At 44.7% G+C, this 13,468-nt stretch overlaps 1 long non-coding RNA gene across 1 annotated transcript; it reads right to left on the bottom strand.

Annotated features, from left to right (window-relative positions):
* Positions 1-7,959: 7,959 nt before the first annotated feature.
* On the bottom strand, positions 7,960-13,255 carry LOC119622580 (uncharacterized). The gene is made up of 2 exons (XR_005239175.2): positions 13,149-13,255; positions 7,960-8,148 (listed from the first exon to the last, which is right to left on the bottom strand). It is a non-coding gene; the product is annotated as an uncharacterized lncRNA (long non-coding RNA).
* Between the last annotated feature and the right edge of the window lie 213 nt (positions 13,256-13,468).

Raw genomic sequence — 13,468 nt, 5'->3', positions numbered from 1 at the left:
GTGAACCCTAAAGCAAACTATGAACTTTTGTTAATAATAATGTACCAGGCAGGGCACGGTGGCTCACGCCTGTAATCCCAGCACTTTGGGAGGCCAAGGCAGGTGGATCACAAGGTCAGGAGTTCAAAACCAGCCTGGCCAACATGGTGAAACCCCATCTCTGCTAAACATACAAAAATTAGCCTGGTGTGGTGGTGCGCACCTGTAATCCCAGCTATTCAGGTGGCTGAGGCAGGAGAATCACTTGAACCCAGGAGGCGGAGGTTGCAGTGAGCCAAGATTGCACCACTGCACTCCAGCCTGGGCGACAGAGTGAGACTCTGTCTCAAATAATAATAATAATAATAATAATAATAATAATAATAACGTACCAATATTGGCTCATCAGTTTTAGCAAATGTATCACATGTTAATAATAGAGGAAACTGTAGTAGGGTGAGGGTGTTTATGGAAACTCTGTGCACTTTCCACCCAATTTTTGTGTAAACCTAAAACAGTTCAAAAAAATAAAGTCTAGGGTTGGACATGGTGGCTCATGCCTGTAATCCCATCACTTTGGGAGGCCAAGATGGGAGGATCACTTGAGCCTAGGAGTTTGAGACCAGTCTAGGCAACATAAGGAGATCCCGTCTCTACAGAGAATTTAAAAATTAGCTGGGTGTGGTGGTGCATGGCTGTGGTCCCAGCTACTCGGGGAGCTGAGGTGGGAGGTCAAGGCTGTAGCGAGCCATGATCACACCACTGCACTCCAACGTGGGCAACAGGGAGAGATCCTGTCTCATAATATAAACAAACAGACAAAAAATAAAAATAAAGTCTCTATGTTTTTATTAAAGAAATGGAAATACCAATATATGCTACATCATGTATGAACCTTGAAAACATCATGCTAGTGAGAAGTCAATCACAGAAGGCCACATTTTGTATGATTCCTTTTATATGAAATGTTCAGAACAGGAAAATCTACAGAGACATAAAGTAGATTAGTGGTTGTTTGGTGATGGGGAATGGGGACACTGGGGGGTTATGGCTAAGGGGTATAGGGTTTCTTTTTGGAGTTGATATGATTTGGCTATGTGTCCCCACCCAAATCTCATCTTGAATTGTAATCCCCACATGTCGAGGGAGGGACCTAGTGGAAGGTGATTGGATCATGGGGGCAGTTTATCCCATGCTGTTTTCATGATAGTGAGAGAATCCTCACGAGGTCTGACGGTTTTATAAGTGTTTGACAGTTCCTTCTTCACACGCACTCTCTCTCTCCTGCCATCATGTAAGACGTGCCGGCTTCCCCTGCCACCATGTAAGTTTCCTGAGGCCTCTACAGCTATGCAAAACTGTGAGTCAATTAAACTTATTTTCTTTATAAATTACCCAGATTCTGTATGGGTATACTAAAACCCATTGAATTCTATACTCTAAAGGGGTGAATTGTATGGTAAATGAATTATATCTCAATAAAGCTGTTTAAAATGACAAAAAAATAGACACCCCCCCCGCATACACACACTTGTGTAGCCTTAGAATGTTCACACAAAGGTCCTACAAAAAACTGGTAACAGTGGAGAGCCCCAGTGGAGATCTGGGGAACTGAGGATAAGCAGTGAGAAAGAGACAGTTTTCACTGTATAACCTCTTGTGTCACTCGAAGGTTTTATCCTATGCATGCATTACATACTTCAAAATTCTCCTCAAATACTATCGCTTCCCAAAAGCCTACCCTGCTGTCCCTTACTTCTCTCAAACAACAATCTCTCTATGCTATCTCCCAAAATAAGACACAGAGAAAATCAAACCTAAAACCTGGCCAAACAAATCTAAAGAAAGCAAGAAAAAAATAAAATAAATGCCAAAACCCACACAGAAAGGAATTCCATAAGTATATCCACTCAATGGAATATTTTGTGGCCATTTAAATGATGTTTATAAAAATTTTAATGGGAAATGTTTATGTGAAAATGGCAGTATGTAATTGAACATACAGCATGATCCCAAATATGGTTTTTCCAGGCCTAGATAAAAGCCTTAATACACCAAGATGCTAACACTGGTTGTATTTAGACGGTAGGAAGTTTTTCTTTCCCTAAATTTTCATCAATGAACACATTACTTCCGGTGGGACAGAAGTCATCATTAGTTTGTTCAAGGCTCCTCTCTTGATTTCTTTCGCTTGTTAATTATATTTTTTCTCCTGTATTTCTACTCCCTTTACACCCAAAGACAAACATTTCAATGTATTTAATGAATTTTACTTCTAACATCAGAAACATTTGCACATGTGTATATATTTTAAGGAGTTCCTAAGAATTTTTTGAGACAGGGTCTTGCTCTGTCACCCAGGCTGGAGTGCAGTAGTGTGATCTCGGCTCACTGCAGCCTCCACCTCCCACGCTCAAGTGGTCCTCCCACCTTGGCCTCCCAAGTAGTTGGGACTACAGGCGTGTGCCACCACACCTGGATAATTTTTGTTGTTACTATACAGACGGGGTCACAATATATTGTCCAGGCTGGTCTCAAGCTCTTGTCTTCAAGTAATCCACCCGCCTAGGCCTCCCAAAGCACTGGGATTACAGGTGTGAGCCACCGGGCCCAGGCTCTTTTTTTTTTTTTTTTTTTTTTAATATGTAAAAAGTGCCCCGTCTGGCCTGGCATTCTAGCTCTGGGCCATCCACTGCACAATGTCACAGTAGGTGTTCAAAATATAATTTCTTCTCTCTCTTCTACCTTGACAGTTATTTCTGTAAGACCCAGGTTCCAGGCACGACTTCGCCATTAACTACCCTGTTGTCCAAAGGGAATGCTGAGAGGACGGGACAATGTGAAAAGTGACGGAGTTGATCAGAGTTAGGCGCCCACCACATCGGTACTTAGCTGTGTAGCTTTGGCGAGTCACCTGTCTCCCTGTGCCTGAGTTTTCTTACCTATCAGGGGGAGGGGAAATAATATCACATACTTCATAAGGCTCTCACTTTCTATCCGCACTTCTACCATGCCTCCCTGCTGAAGACCTATCTGGTTTGGGCTGCTCGGCCACCTTACCCTGCGTCAGCTGACACAAGCCACGCCCCCATAAGCCAAGACCGGGGCGGAGGGAAAACTGTTGCTAGGCAAGAAGTGACGTCACGCAGGCCCTCGGGCTAGAGTGCGCAATCACAGAGCAGAAAAGAAATTTCTTTCGTCATCTAGCCATTCATGCTCCTGGATTCCTTCAATGAATATTCGCCGACCCTTCCTTTTGGGACCATCCAGGTGCTGGGCTTTGCTGGAGACAGAATTCCTGCCCTCAGGGAGCTTCCTGTCTGAAAGGAGAGAGCCCCAGACAACAATTCTGCACGGTACAGGAGCAGAGGGGCGCTGTGGGAGCCCAGATGACGGGATGCCATCCAACTTGGGAACAAACATAGGCTGCATGAATAAAGTGACACTTGAACAGCTGAGTTAATGGGGTTTGGGTATCAGTGTGAAAGGCCTTTCGTGCAGAAGACATTGCAAAGACACCTAGGGAAAAAAACAAAACAACAAAACTCGTGCAGTCTAGGAAACACTTGTAGTTAGTTGCACTTATAGTTGTGTGCTCAGTGGTCAGAGCACAGGGTGTGAGGCCAAGAGTGGCAGGTGATGAGACTCAAGAGGTCTGGCAGGGGCCAGAACTTATGTGACCTTAATTACCAATCAAGCAGCTAGACTTTACCCTGTGGGGTATGGAGTGTCATAGAAGGAAAGGTTGTGTTGACTCGCATCAATGCCCTCTCACTGGTGGTGTGCCGAATATTAGGTTGCAAATGGCCAGTCTGGAAGCTAGGGAGTAGATTTGGGGTCATTCATGTGAGGGATGTTGAGACTGGAACAGGATAGTGGCAGAAGATGAGGAAAGAAGGTAGATTTGACATACAAAAAGGAGAGACTCAACTGGACTTGGTGAGGAATCAGCTATGAGGAGACAGGAGAATTTTAGGCTGCACATAAGGCAGAGAACACAGAGGAAATTGCACAAGTTTAAGGGGGTGATTAAGACAAAGATAAGTGCCAGAGGAACTCTGAGCGCTGAGAAATCAGTGTGGGATAGAATGGGCAGAAACATGTAAAATGAGGAGGATCATTAGGAGGAGGAGGGATTCGGGCTAAGACTCACTGTGTGACTTTGGGCCAGTCACTATCTTTCTCTGGTCCTTTAGGTTTCCACCTGCTAAACTGGGAGATGGAGAATGATAATTGGGAGGAATGAATTATATAAGAGAATGTTCAAGAAATGCCTAGCCCTGTAGGCAATATGGATGGGAAGCATGTGGCAGGTGTGTTTGGTCCAGGGTGAGGTGGCGCTGGGTTGCCATTTGGGCAACAGCAATGCCACAGGCAGGAGGACACACATACATTGCAGAAAAAAGAGGGCGCAGGGGAGGGGAAATGTGACCTGGACACATGCGTGTTGGATATGAGGAGCTCAAAGGCCAAGGCAGTCAAATCAATGTTACCCTGGGAGGCCCTGTCTTGGCAGTCAGCAGAGAGGGGCTTCTCTGGACCGTGACTCCTAGACTGCCACTTCCTCAGGAAATACCCAGGTCTGTGAGGCCCGAGTCCTCTGGGTTTTGATCCCAAGTCACCACCAGAATTGCTGTGTGAAGCTGAGTCTGTTCTGAACCACTCTGGGTCCAGGTTCCTCATATGAACAACACAAAAAGGCATGTGTGTGTTGGTGGGGAGGTGGACGAAACATTTCGAAAGGTCCCCTCCTGGTTTGTTATGCTTCAGTTCCATGGCCCTAAGTCCTTTTTAGAAAAGTCTAGTCCTGTCTCTGACTTGCTGTGTGGTGTTGAGCCAGCTGCTGGACCTCTCTGGCCCTATTTTCATATCTGAAATATCAGGAGATTGGGGAGGAGAGTCTCCAGCGTCCAATGATTCTCCCTAGAGGACGGTCACTCTCATCTCCAGCTGAAAGCTTCAGACAAATCAGAGGAAAGTGAGGCACTGGTCACAGACCACCCCCCTTCCAAATCTTCTGTCTTCTCCCACCGCCCTCCCCTCCGCACTGTCAGGAGCTTGCAGCACTGGCTTGCTTGCCAAACTTGTTGCCATGACAACGGGTTACAAATAACTCAGATGCAGACGAAGATTTTAACCCAAGAGCTGCTGGGCCAAGGGCTTCTTGCTCCCTCCTCAGACCAGACTGAGGGAACAATCTCATAGATTCGCACAAGATGGTCAAGGTTTCTCAGTGTCACAAAAAGAAGTCCTGGCATTCCAGGCCCTCCAAAACCCTGATTCAAATCTTTCCAATCACATTTGCCGCTTGCTTCCATTAAAAAGCGATCATTCCAAAAAAAATTAGCCGGGCATGGTGGCACGCACCTGTAGTCCCAGCTACTCAGGAGGCTGAGGCAGGAGAATCGCTTGAACCCGGGAGGCAGAGGTACAGGGAGCTGAGATCGTGCCACTGCACTACAGCCTGGGTAACAGAGTGAGACTCCATCTCAAAAAAAAAAGTGATCACTCCTATTTTTTTTGACACCTACTGTATACCAAGCCCTGTGTTGGATGCTTTACATACAGTATCTAAGGAAATCTTCCCAGAACCCTATCAGGTAGACATGACTATTCTACCTGGGACTATATTTTACCTGGAACATTATTTTATAGAGAAGAAAACTGAGGCCCATGGATATGAATTGAGCAAGGAGGTCCAAAGAGTCAGAATTCGAACGGGTGCAGTGGTTCACGCCTGTAATCCCAGCACTTTGGGAGGCCGAGGCAGGTGGATCACCTGAGGTCAGGAGTTCGAGACCAGCCTGGCCAACATGGTGAAACCCCATCTCTACTAAAGATACAAAAAATATTAGTTGGGCGCAGTGGCGGTTGCCTGTAATCCCAGTTACTTGGGAGGCTGAGGCAGGAGAATCGCTGGAACCTGGGAGGCGGAGGTTGCAGTGAGCCAAGATCACGCCATTGCACTCTAGCCTGGGCGACAAGAGCAAAACTCCATCTCAAAAAAAAAAAAAAAAAAAGGAGTCAGAATTCAAACCCAAACCCGTCAGATTCCCAAACCCAGGCTTTTTCTATTGCCAGTGGTTCGTAAATGTTGGTCTACAGACTTGGTGTTTCCAGAAAATCTGGAGCAGTTGAAATTCAGATAGTACTGCCATTCAAGAAGGTGGAATGCATTTGTCTCCTCTAATTCCTAAGACTCCACAAAATAAAAGGATCAAGGGTATAAATTCACAACTCCAAAGAACACTGGAGGAGCTCCTATCAATGGGAGAGAGATTTCAACAACTTTCTGGCAAGCAGAAAGGGGGTGGGAGGGATGGTAACTGAGAAAGCAGGGCAGGGAAAGGCATGAGCAGAGTCCACATGTGGGAAGAGATCCACTGGGAGAGAGCTCATCTACCCTGCCAAATCCTGGAGAGGTGCAGTAAAGGTATCCTGATGGTGGGAGCAAGACATAAAGCCTCAAACATAATTGAAAGTGTGTGAAAGTGTCTGTTGGAACAGTTAATCTCCCCCAACTCATGTTGGAACAGTTAATTTCCCCCTTATCTCCCCCATGCTCATGGGTAGAAATCACACCAGCCAACAAGTATCTACACTCCAGCAAAATATCAGCGGGTTCTCCAAAGAAACCAAACAGTCCCAAAGCAAAGGCCTCTATTTTCCATACTTAGGGGTCCTCCAGCAGATTGTACAGGTCCTTAGTCACTTTAAAGGGACTTGACAAACACCTGCCCTTACACAGGGCTCCAAATTAATCAACTTTTTATTTTTAAAATAGACACCAGGTTTCTCCGTATTGCCCAGGCTGGTCTCAAACTCCTGGGCTCAAGCGATTCTCCCACCTTGGCCTCCAAAAGTGCAATGATTACAGGTGTGAGCCACCATGTCCGGCTCAACTTTTTATTGTGTTCTTGTTAAATCAATGGGCCAGGCTGGGCGCGGTGGCTCACGCCTATAATACCAGCACTTTGGGAGGGCGAGACAGGTGAATCACCTGAGGTCAGGAGTTTGAGAGCAGCCTGGCCAACATTGTGAAACCATGTCTCTACCAAAAATACAAAAATTAGCTGGGCATGGTGGCAGGCACCTGTAATCCCAGCTACTTGGGGGAGGCTAGGGCATGAGAATCGCTTGAACCCAGGAGGTGGAGGTTGCAGTGAGCCAAGAGTGTGCCACTACACTCCAGTCTGGGGGATAGAGCAAGACTCTATCTTAAAAAAAAAAAAAAAAAATCAATGGATTGATAGGTTTGAACATTTGTGAAGAAAAAAGATTTATGAACAAACTGATGAAACAAATGGGAAAAACTAAGACTAGGCACATTTCAAGTGTGGGAAAAGACCAAGCAATTATTAAAATCAGGAATATAAAAAAATGAAAAAAAAGGTAATTATAGTATACTTCTTGGCTCTGTAGTGACTACTGATTTACTAGAAGTTGGGATATAAACATATTGGAAGAATGAAGGGAGGGAAAGTAGGTGTGTGTGTGGAAGAGACAGAAAAGAGGTAAATCCTGTTCTACCATAAGATGTCAAGAGATAATGTCTCAAATTGCTACATTAGGAAATAATGGTGGCCAGGCTCGGTGGCTCATGCCTGTAATCCCAGAACTTTGGGAGGCTGAGGTGGGCAGATCACTTGAGGTCAGGAGTTTGAGACTAGCTTGGCCAACATGGTGAAACCCTGTGTCTACTAAAAATACAAAAATTAGTTGGGTGTGGTGGCAGGCACCTGTAATCCCAGCTGCTCGGGAGGCTGAGGCGGGAGAAATGCTTGAACCTGGGAGGCGGAGGTTGCAGTGAGCCAAGATCGCGCCATTGCACTCCAGCCTGGGTGTCGCAGTGAGACAAGGAAGGAAGGAAGGAAGGAAGAAAGGGAGGGAGGGAGGGAGTGAGGGAGGATATGATGAGGAACCATGGTGGTCCATCAGTTACAAATCCTTTCAGCTACAAGTAACAAAAAACTCAACTGATAGTAGCTTAAACACATATGGCTTTATTTATTTTTTCAGTTAACAGGAACTGTGGCACGGGTTCAGCTGATCAATGATGCCATCAAGAAATTGGGCTCTTTCTGACTTGCTCCCTTCACATGTTGTCTTCTTCCTCGTGCTCATCCCCACATGGTCACAAGATGGCTATCACAGCTCCAGACGGCATGACTATATTCAAAGCAGAAAGAAAGAAGCAGACAACATCAGCTATGTGTGCCTCTGCTCAGGAAAGCAAATACTTTTTCAGAAGGCCCTCAGCCAAACATCTCACTGGCCAAAGCCAGGTCACGTAGTCATCCTTAGCTGCAAGGGAGGCTAAGAAAGTATCTGGCTCTTCAGCCTCTGAGTGGGAGGTGGCAAGGAACAAGGGATTTGGAAGTAGTTGCCTCTAGGGAGCAGGACCGGCAGTGGGAAGGAGTAGGACAGGATATTGCTGGGTTTTATTAGGCATATCTTAGCACTGTTTTATTTTTTTAAGTATGTATATGTATTCATTTGATAAAAATTAAAAATTAGGCCGGGTATGGTGGCTCACACCTGTAATCCCAGCACTTTGGGAGGCCGAGGCGAGTGGATCACCTGAGGTCAGGAGTTTGAGACCAGCCTGACTAACATGGTGAAACCCTGTCTGTATTAAAAATACAAAAATTAGCCAGGCATGGTGACACACGCCTGTAATCCCAGCTACTCCAAAGACTTAGGCAAGAGAATCGCTTGAACCCAGGAGACCAAGGTTGCAGTGAGCCAAGATTGCGCCACTGCACTCTAGCTGGGCGACAGAACAAGACTTGTCTCAAAAATAATAAATTAAATTAAATTAAAATTAAAAAATAAAGTGTTATGGTTTCTATGAAAAAAGAAATCTTAAAAATAAATGCTGGTAATAGTTTTCTATTTCCAGAGCAAAGGATAGCAATTCACCTTGGAAGCAAACTTACCAGAATATGCTCTTTACTTAGACTGAGGTATCTCAGGTATACACCTACTGATCTTAGAGAAAATTGTGCTATCACTATTAACCTGAATGTGGCTGATGGAAACCAGGACAGCTCTGTGTAGCAGTTAACACTGGTTGACTGTGGTTAGACAGTCCTGGTGCAATTTCCTGTCTGCCATTTATTAGCTCTGTGACCCTGGGCAAATGACACCCGGGAGCTTCATTTTCCTTGTTTATGAAATGAAAGTAACTCAAGTGCCTGCCACAGAGTAAGCACTCAGCAGATATCCACTATGATTAGAATGTTAAATGTTCTGTGTACTGATATTATCTGGGTGTCCTTTATAGTACTATGCTTCCACTGAGTTAATTTTTTATCCTAAACATGAATTGGGACTAGATTCATGTTTAGTCTCAATTCATGTTGGGACTAAAATGCCCAACTGAAAATTGTTTGTTTTTGAGAGATATGTGTGCATATTTTTTCTCAGGCCTTTGCTCACAGAAGATACCCCATTGGGACCACATCAGGAGACATGCAGATTTGAATTGCTATTGACTCCTGTTGGAGGAAGCACTGTAAAAAGGAATGAGGCTGGATTGTTGGCCCTACTACATACATGGTTATTTAACTTTAAAACAACCTACTCTGTGACATGTGCTGCTGAGTACTGTGATGGCCTCTTATGGGCTACGGAGCCCAGATCACCACTGTGAGGCAGGTGTGTTAGAATCCCAGAAAGAAAATTGATATGGCGAGTGTTACATGGGAGCAGGAAATGCAGTTGGCCTGGGAGTGGAGAATGCGAAAATGGCCTCCTCTCTTTGATGCCATGGTGAGAGCTGGAGACCTGGATTGCAGGCAGGGAGCACATGGCGAGAGCCATATGGTGGTGGAAGACAATCTTGCCCACACATGGTATGAAACTGGGAGGTTATGGAGAGGGACAGCCAGTAGGCAGTGTTCCTCAGGAAGGCATAAGTGACCTTCTCCTGGAGAGGTTATATCTGGTATCCTTTGAAATGTTTCCTGTCTGGCCTGATAATTATCTTCTGTTATCTGTAAGATGCCAGTAAAGTTCTATTAAGTACACATACATAGACGATACTTCATCCATTAAAAAAAAGAAGAAAAGGATGCTATGAAAAGGCATCTTTGGAGAATAAGAATGCTGAGAAATGAAAAATGACTGCCAAAATAAAGGTGTCCAGCAGAAGATAAAGTCAAAACAAGGTCCCATAATACAGAATTTAAAAAAACAAAAGACATGGAAAATACATATGTGAGAAGATAATCATAGAGGAGATCCAATATCCAACTGACAGGAGTTCTAAAAAGAACAGAGAAAGTAAGCAAAGAAATAAAACAGCAACTTCTCAGAGCAGGGGGACACGAGTCTTCAGATTGAAAGGGCCCACCCACCAGGTGCCCAGCAAAGTAGATGAGGGAAAACCCCACTGCTGGGCACATCATTGTGACATTTCAAAACACTAAGTATGAAGAAAAAAAATTAAGCTTCCAGATGTAGAGAAAACAGGTTGCCAGCAAAGGAATGACAATAATATTAGCATGTGACTTTTAATCAGCGACACTACAGGCTAAAGCAGTATCTTCAAAATTCAGAGGAAAAATTGTTTCTTTTTTTTTTTTTTTTTTTTTTTTTTTTTTTTTTGAGACGGAGTCTTGCTCTGTCGCCCAGGCTGGAGTGCAGTGGCCGGATCTCAGCTCACTGCAAGCTCCGCCTCCCGGGTTTACGCCATTCTCCTGCCTCAGCCTCCCGAGTAGCTGGGACTACAGGCGCCCGCCATCTCACCCGGCTAGTTTTTTTGTATTTTTTAGTAGAGACGGGGTTTCACCGTGTTAGCCAGGATGGTCTCGATCTCCTGACCTCGTGATCCGCCCGTCTCGGCCTCCCAAAGTGCTGGGATTACAGGCTTGAGCCACCGCGCCCGGCCGGAAAAATTGTTTCTAATATAGAATTCTAAAGCCAAACTATCATTGAAATATGAAGGTAAAATAATGACTACATAGTCAGATATGTAAAGACCCCAAAATTTACCTTTCTTAAGAAGTTACTCGAGGATGTTCTCCAACAAAATGTACGATGTGGCCAGGTGCAGTGGCTCACGCCTGTAATCCCAGCACTTTGGGAGGCTGAGGCAGGCGGATCAGGAGGTCAAGAGATGGAGACCATCCTGGACAACATGGTGAAACCCCATCTCTACTAAAAATACAAAAATTAGCCAGGCGTGGTGGTGTGCACCTGTAGTCCCAGCTACTCAGGAGGCTGAAGCAGGAGAATCGCTTGAACCCTGGAGGCGGAGGTTGCAGTGAGCCGAGATCACACCACTGTACTCCAGCCTGGGCGACAGAGTGAGACTCTGTCTCAAAATGGTGTGATCTCAGCTCACTGCAACCTCTGCCTCCTGGGTTCAAACGATTCTCCTGCCTGAGCCTCCCGAGTACCTGGGATTATAGGCATGTGCCACCACGCCTGGCTAATTTTTTGTATTTTTAGTACAGACAGGGTTTCTCCACGTTGGTCAGGCTGGTCTCGAACTCCCGACCTCAGGTGATCTGCCCGCCTGGGCCTCCCAAAGTGCTGAGATTACAGGTGTGAGCCACTGCGCCCAGCCTAGAAAAGAGATTTATTGTGAAGTTATCAGGTAGCTCATAGAAGTCTGGAGAATCAGGCTGAGAACATGGAGTGGGAGCGAGGAAGGCAGGCAGCAGGAACCACAGCTAAGGGTCCACTGTAGAAACAGCCTGGTTAGAAAGCTGCTGTTGGCACTGCTCCCCACACCGCTCCTACCAGTGGACCTTATCCTACTGGCACATACCCCTGCAAAGGAGCTCCAACCATCCTCACATGTGTTGTTTTGGTTTATTTGTTGTGGACTTCAGAGTTTAGTTAATCATAATCTGCAATTCATGGCACATTATCACCAGTTCACTGAAGGCTGCTCTTTTACTTTATTTGTTCTATTCTTCTTCTTCCCCATCAGTCCCTATCCTCACTCTCATTCTCCTGCCCAACTTAGTGAGCCTCTCCAGTGTAATTAATGTATGTATGCTTTCAATCCATCTTCCATATGTTTATTTATATGCATATCCATGAAAATACACAGTGTTGTTTTACATTTCTGTAAATGGAATTGTGCTATAAATACTATTCTGTTTCTTACTTTTTTCTCTCAATGCTGGGGATTTTAGAGATCTATCCATGTGGCTATATGTAAATCTAGTTTATTACTTTTGTTTTATAGTTTTCCATCCTATGAATATTCAGTTTGTTTATCCTGTCCTATGGTGGTGAACACCTGATTGCTTCTGATTCCTCACTACCACAAACAGTGCTGCAATGAACAACCTCAACTATATTTTCTTAAGACCTGTGTGAGAATTTCTCTGGAATATATGCCCAGAAGCAGGACTGCTGGGTTGTAGGGTATTCACATACTTAATTTCATGGGTGCTGCCAAACTCTCTCTGGAATACCCGTACCAGTTTACATTCCAACTCACGGTTGCCCTTTTCCTCACATCCTCATCAGCCCTTGATAATATCTGGCTTTCTACATGTTACCATTCCTGTAGTGACTTCTCATTATTATTTTAATTTCATTTCTCTAATTATTGGCAGAGTTGAAAAAGCTCTTAATATATTCAAGTTTCCCCTTGTATAAACTCAAGTTTCCCCTTCTATAAATTACTCTTCATATCCTATGCCCATTTTCCTATTGGGTTTACTATCTTCCTTATATATTCTCCTAATCTATCATCCTTTTGTTAATTTTGTATATTCCTGCCTTCTTTTTGTTGCTGGTTCCAGATTCAAGGCCATGAACAGAGTATTCAGCCCTTGTTGCCTGGCGGGCTGGGAAAGAAAATACCTGACCACCATCAGTTTCCATAGCGGGAAATAGGGCCATGCCTCCCAATTTGGGAGGGATTCCCTCAAAAAACAGCATGGGAAATTAGATGCTAGAGAACAGTAGAGTTCACTCCTTTGGTCATCCAACATCCACACATAGCCTTCTTCCCGTACTTATGCTTTTAAAAAAAGCTTCCACCTAATACAGTGCAAATATACCTCATATAAACCAAACATGCACCCATCCCCTTTCCAGAGTGAAAAAACCGAAAACATAAATTAGAATGCTTTCAGGGGCAAGCAATAGAAAACCCAACTCAAGCCGTCTTGAATAGTAAATGCAATTCATTGGCTCACTTAACTGAAGAGTCCACAGGCAGGGAGACTTCAGGCATGGCATGATCCGGAATATGGTTCCATTTCTGTGATTCTCTTGGCTCCGCCTCCTCCATTTTTCAGCTCCATCCTCAGGTAGGCCTTCCACATGTTCACAAGATGGCTAACAGCAGCAACCAGGCTACATGCTTCTTTGTTCTTATCCAAGGGAAGATAGGTCATCTCCTCCCTCAAAAGCTGAATAAAAGTCCTAAGCCTCATTGTGATTGGGTCATCCCTGAACCAGTCATCACTGTGGCTAGGAGGGTGAAATTACTCAGATCAGTTTATACCAATAAAGG

The sequence above is a fragment of the Chlorocebus sabaeus genome, chromosome X (assembly GCF_047675955.1).
Source record: "Chlorocebus sabaeus isolate Y175 chromosome X, mChlSab1.0.hap1, whole genome shotgun sequence".
Taxonomy (NCBI): domain Eukaryota; kingdom Metazoa; phylum Chordata; class Mammalia; order Primates; family Cercopithecidae; genus Chlorocebus; species Chlorocebus sabaeus.
The sequence above is the reverse complement of the archived record's forward strand: the minus strand, read 5'-3'. Positions and strand labels throughout refer to the sequence as shown.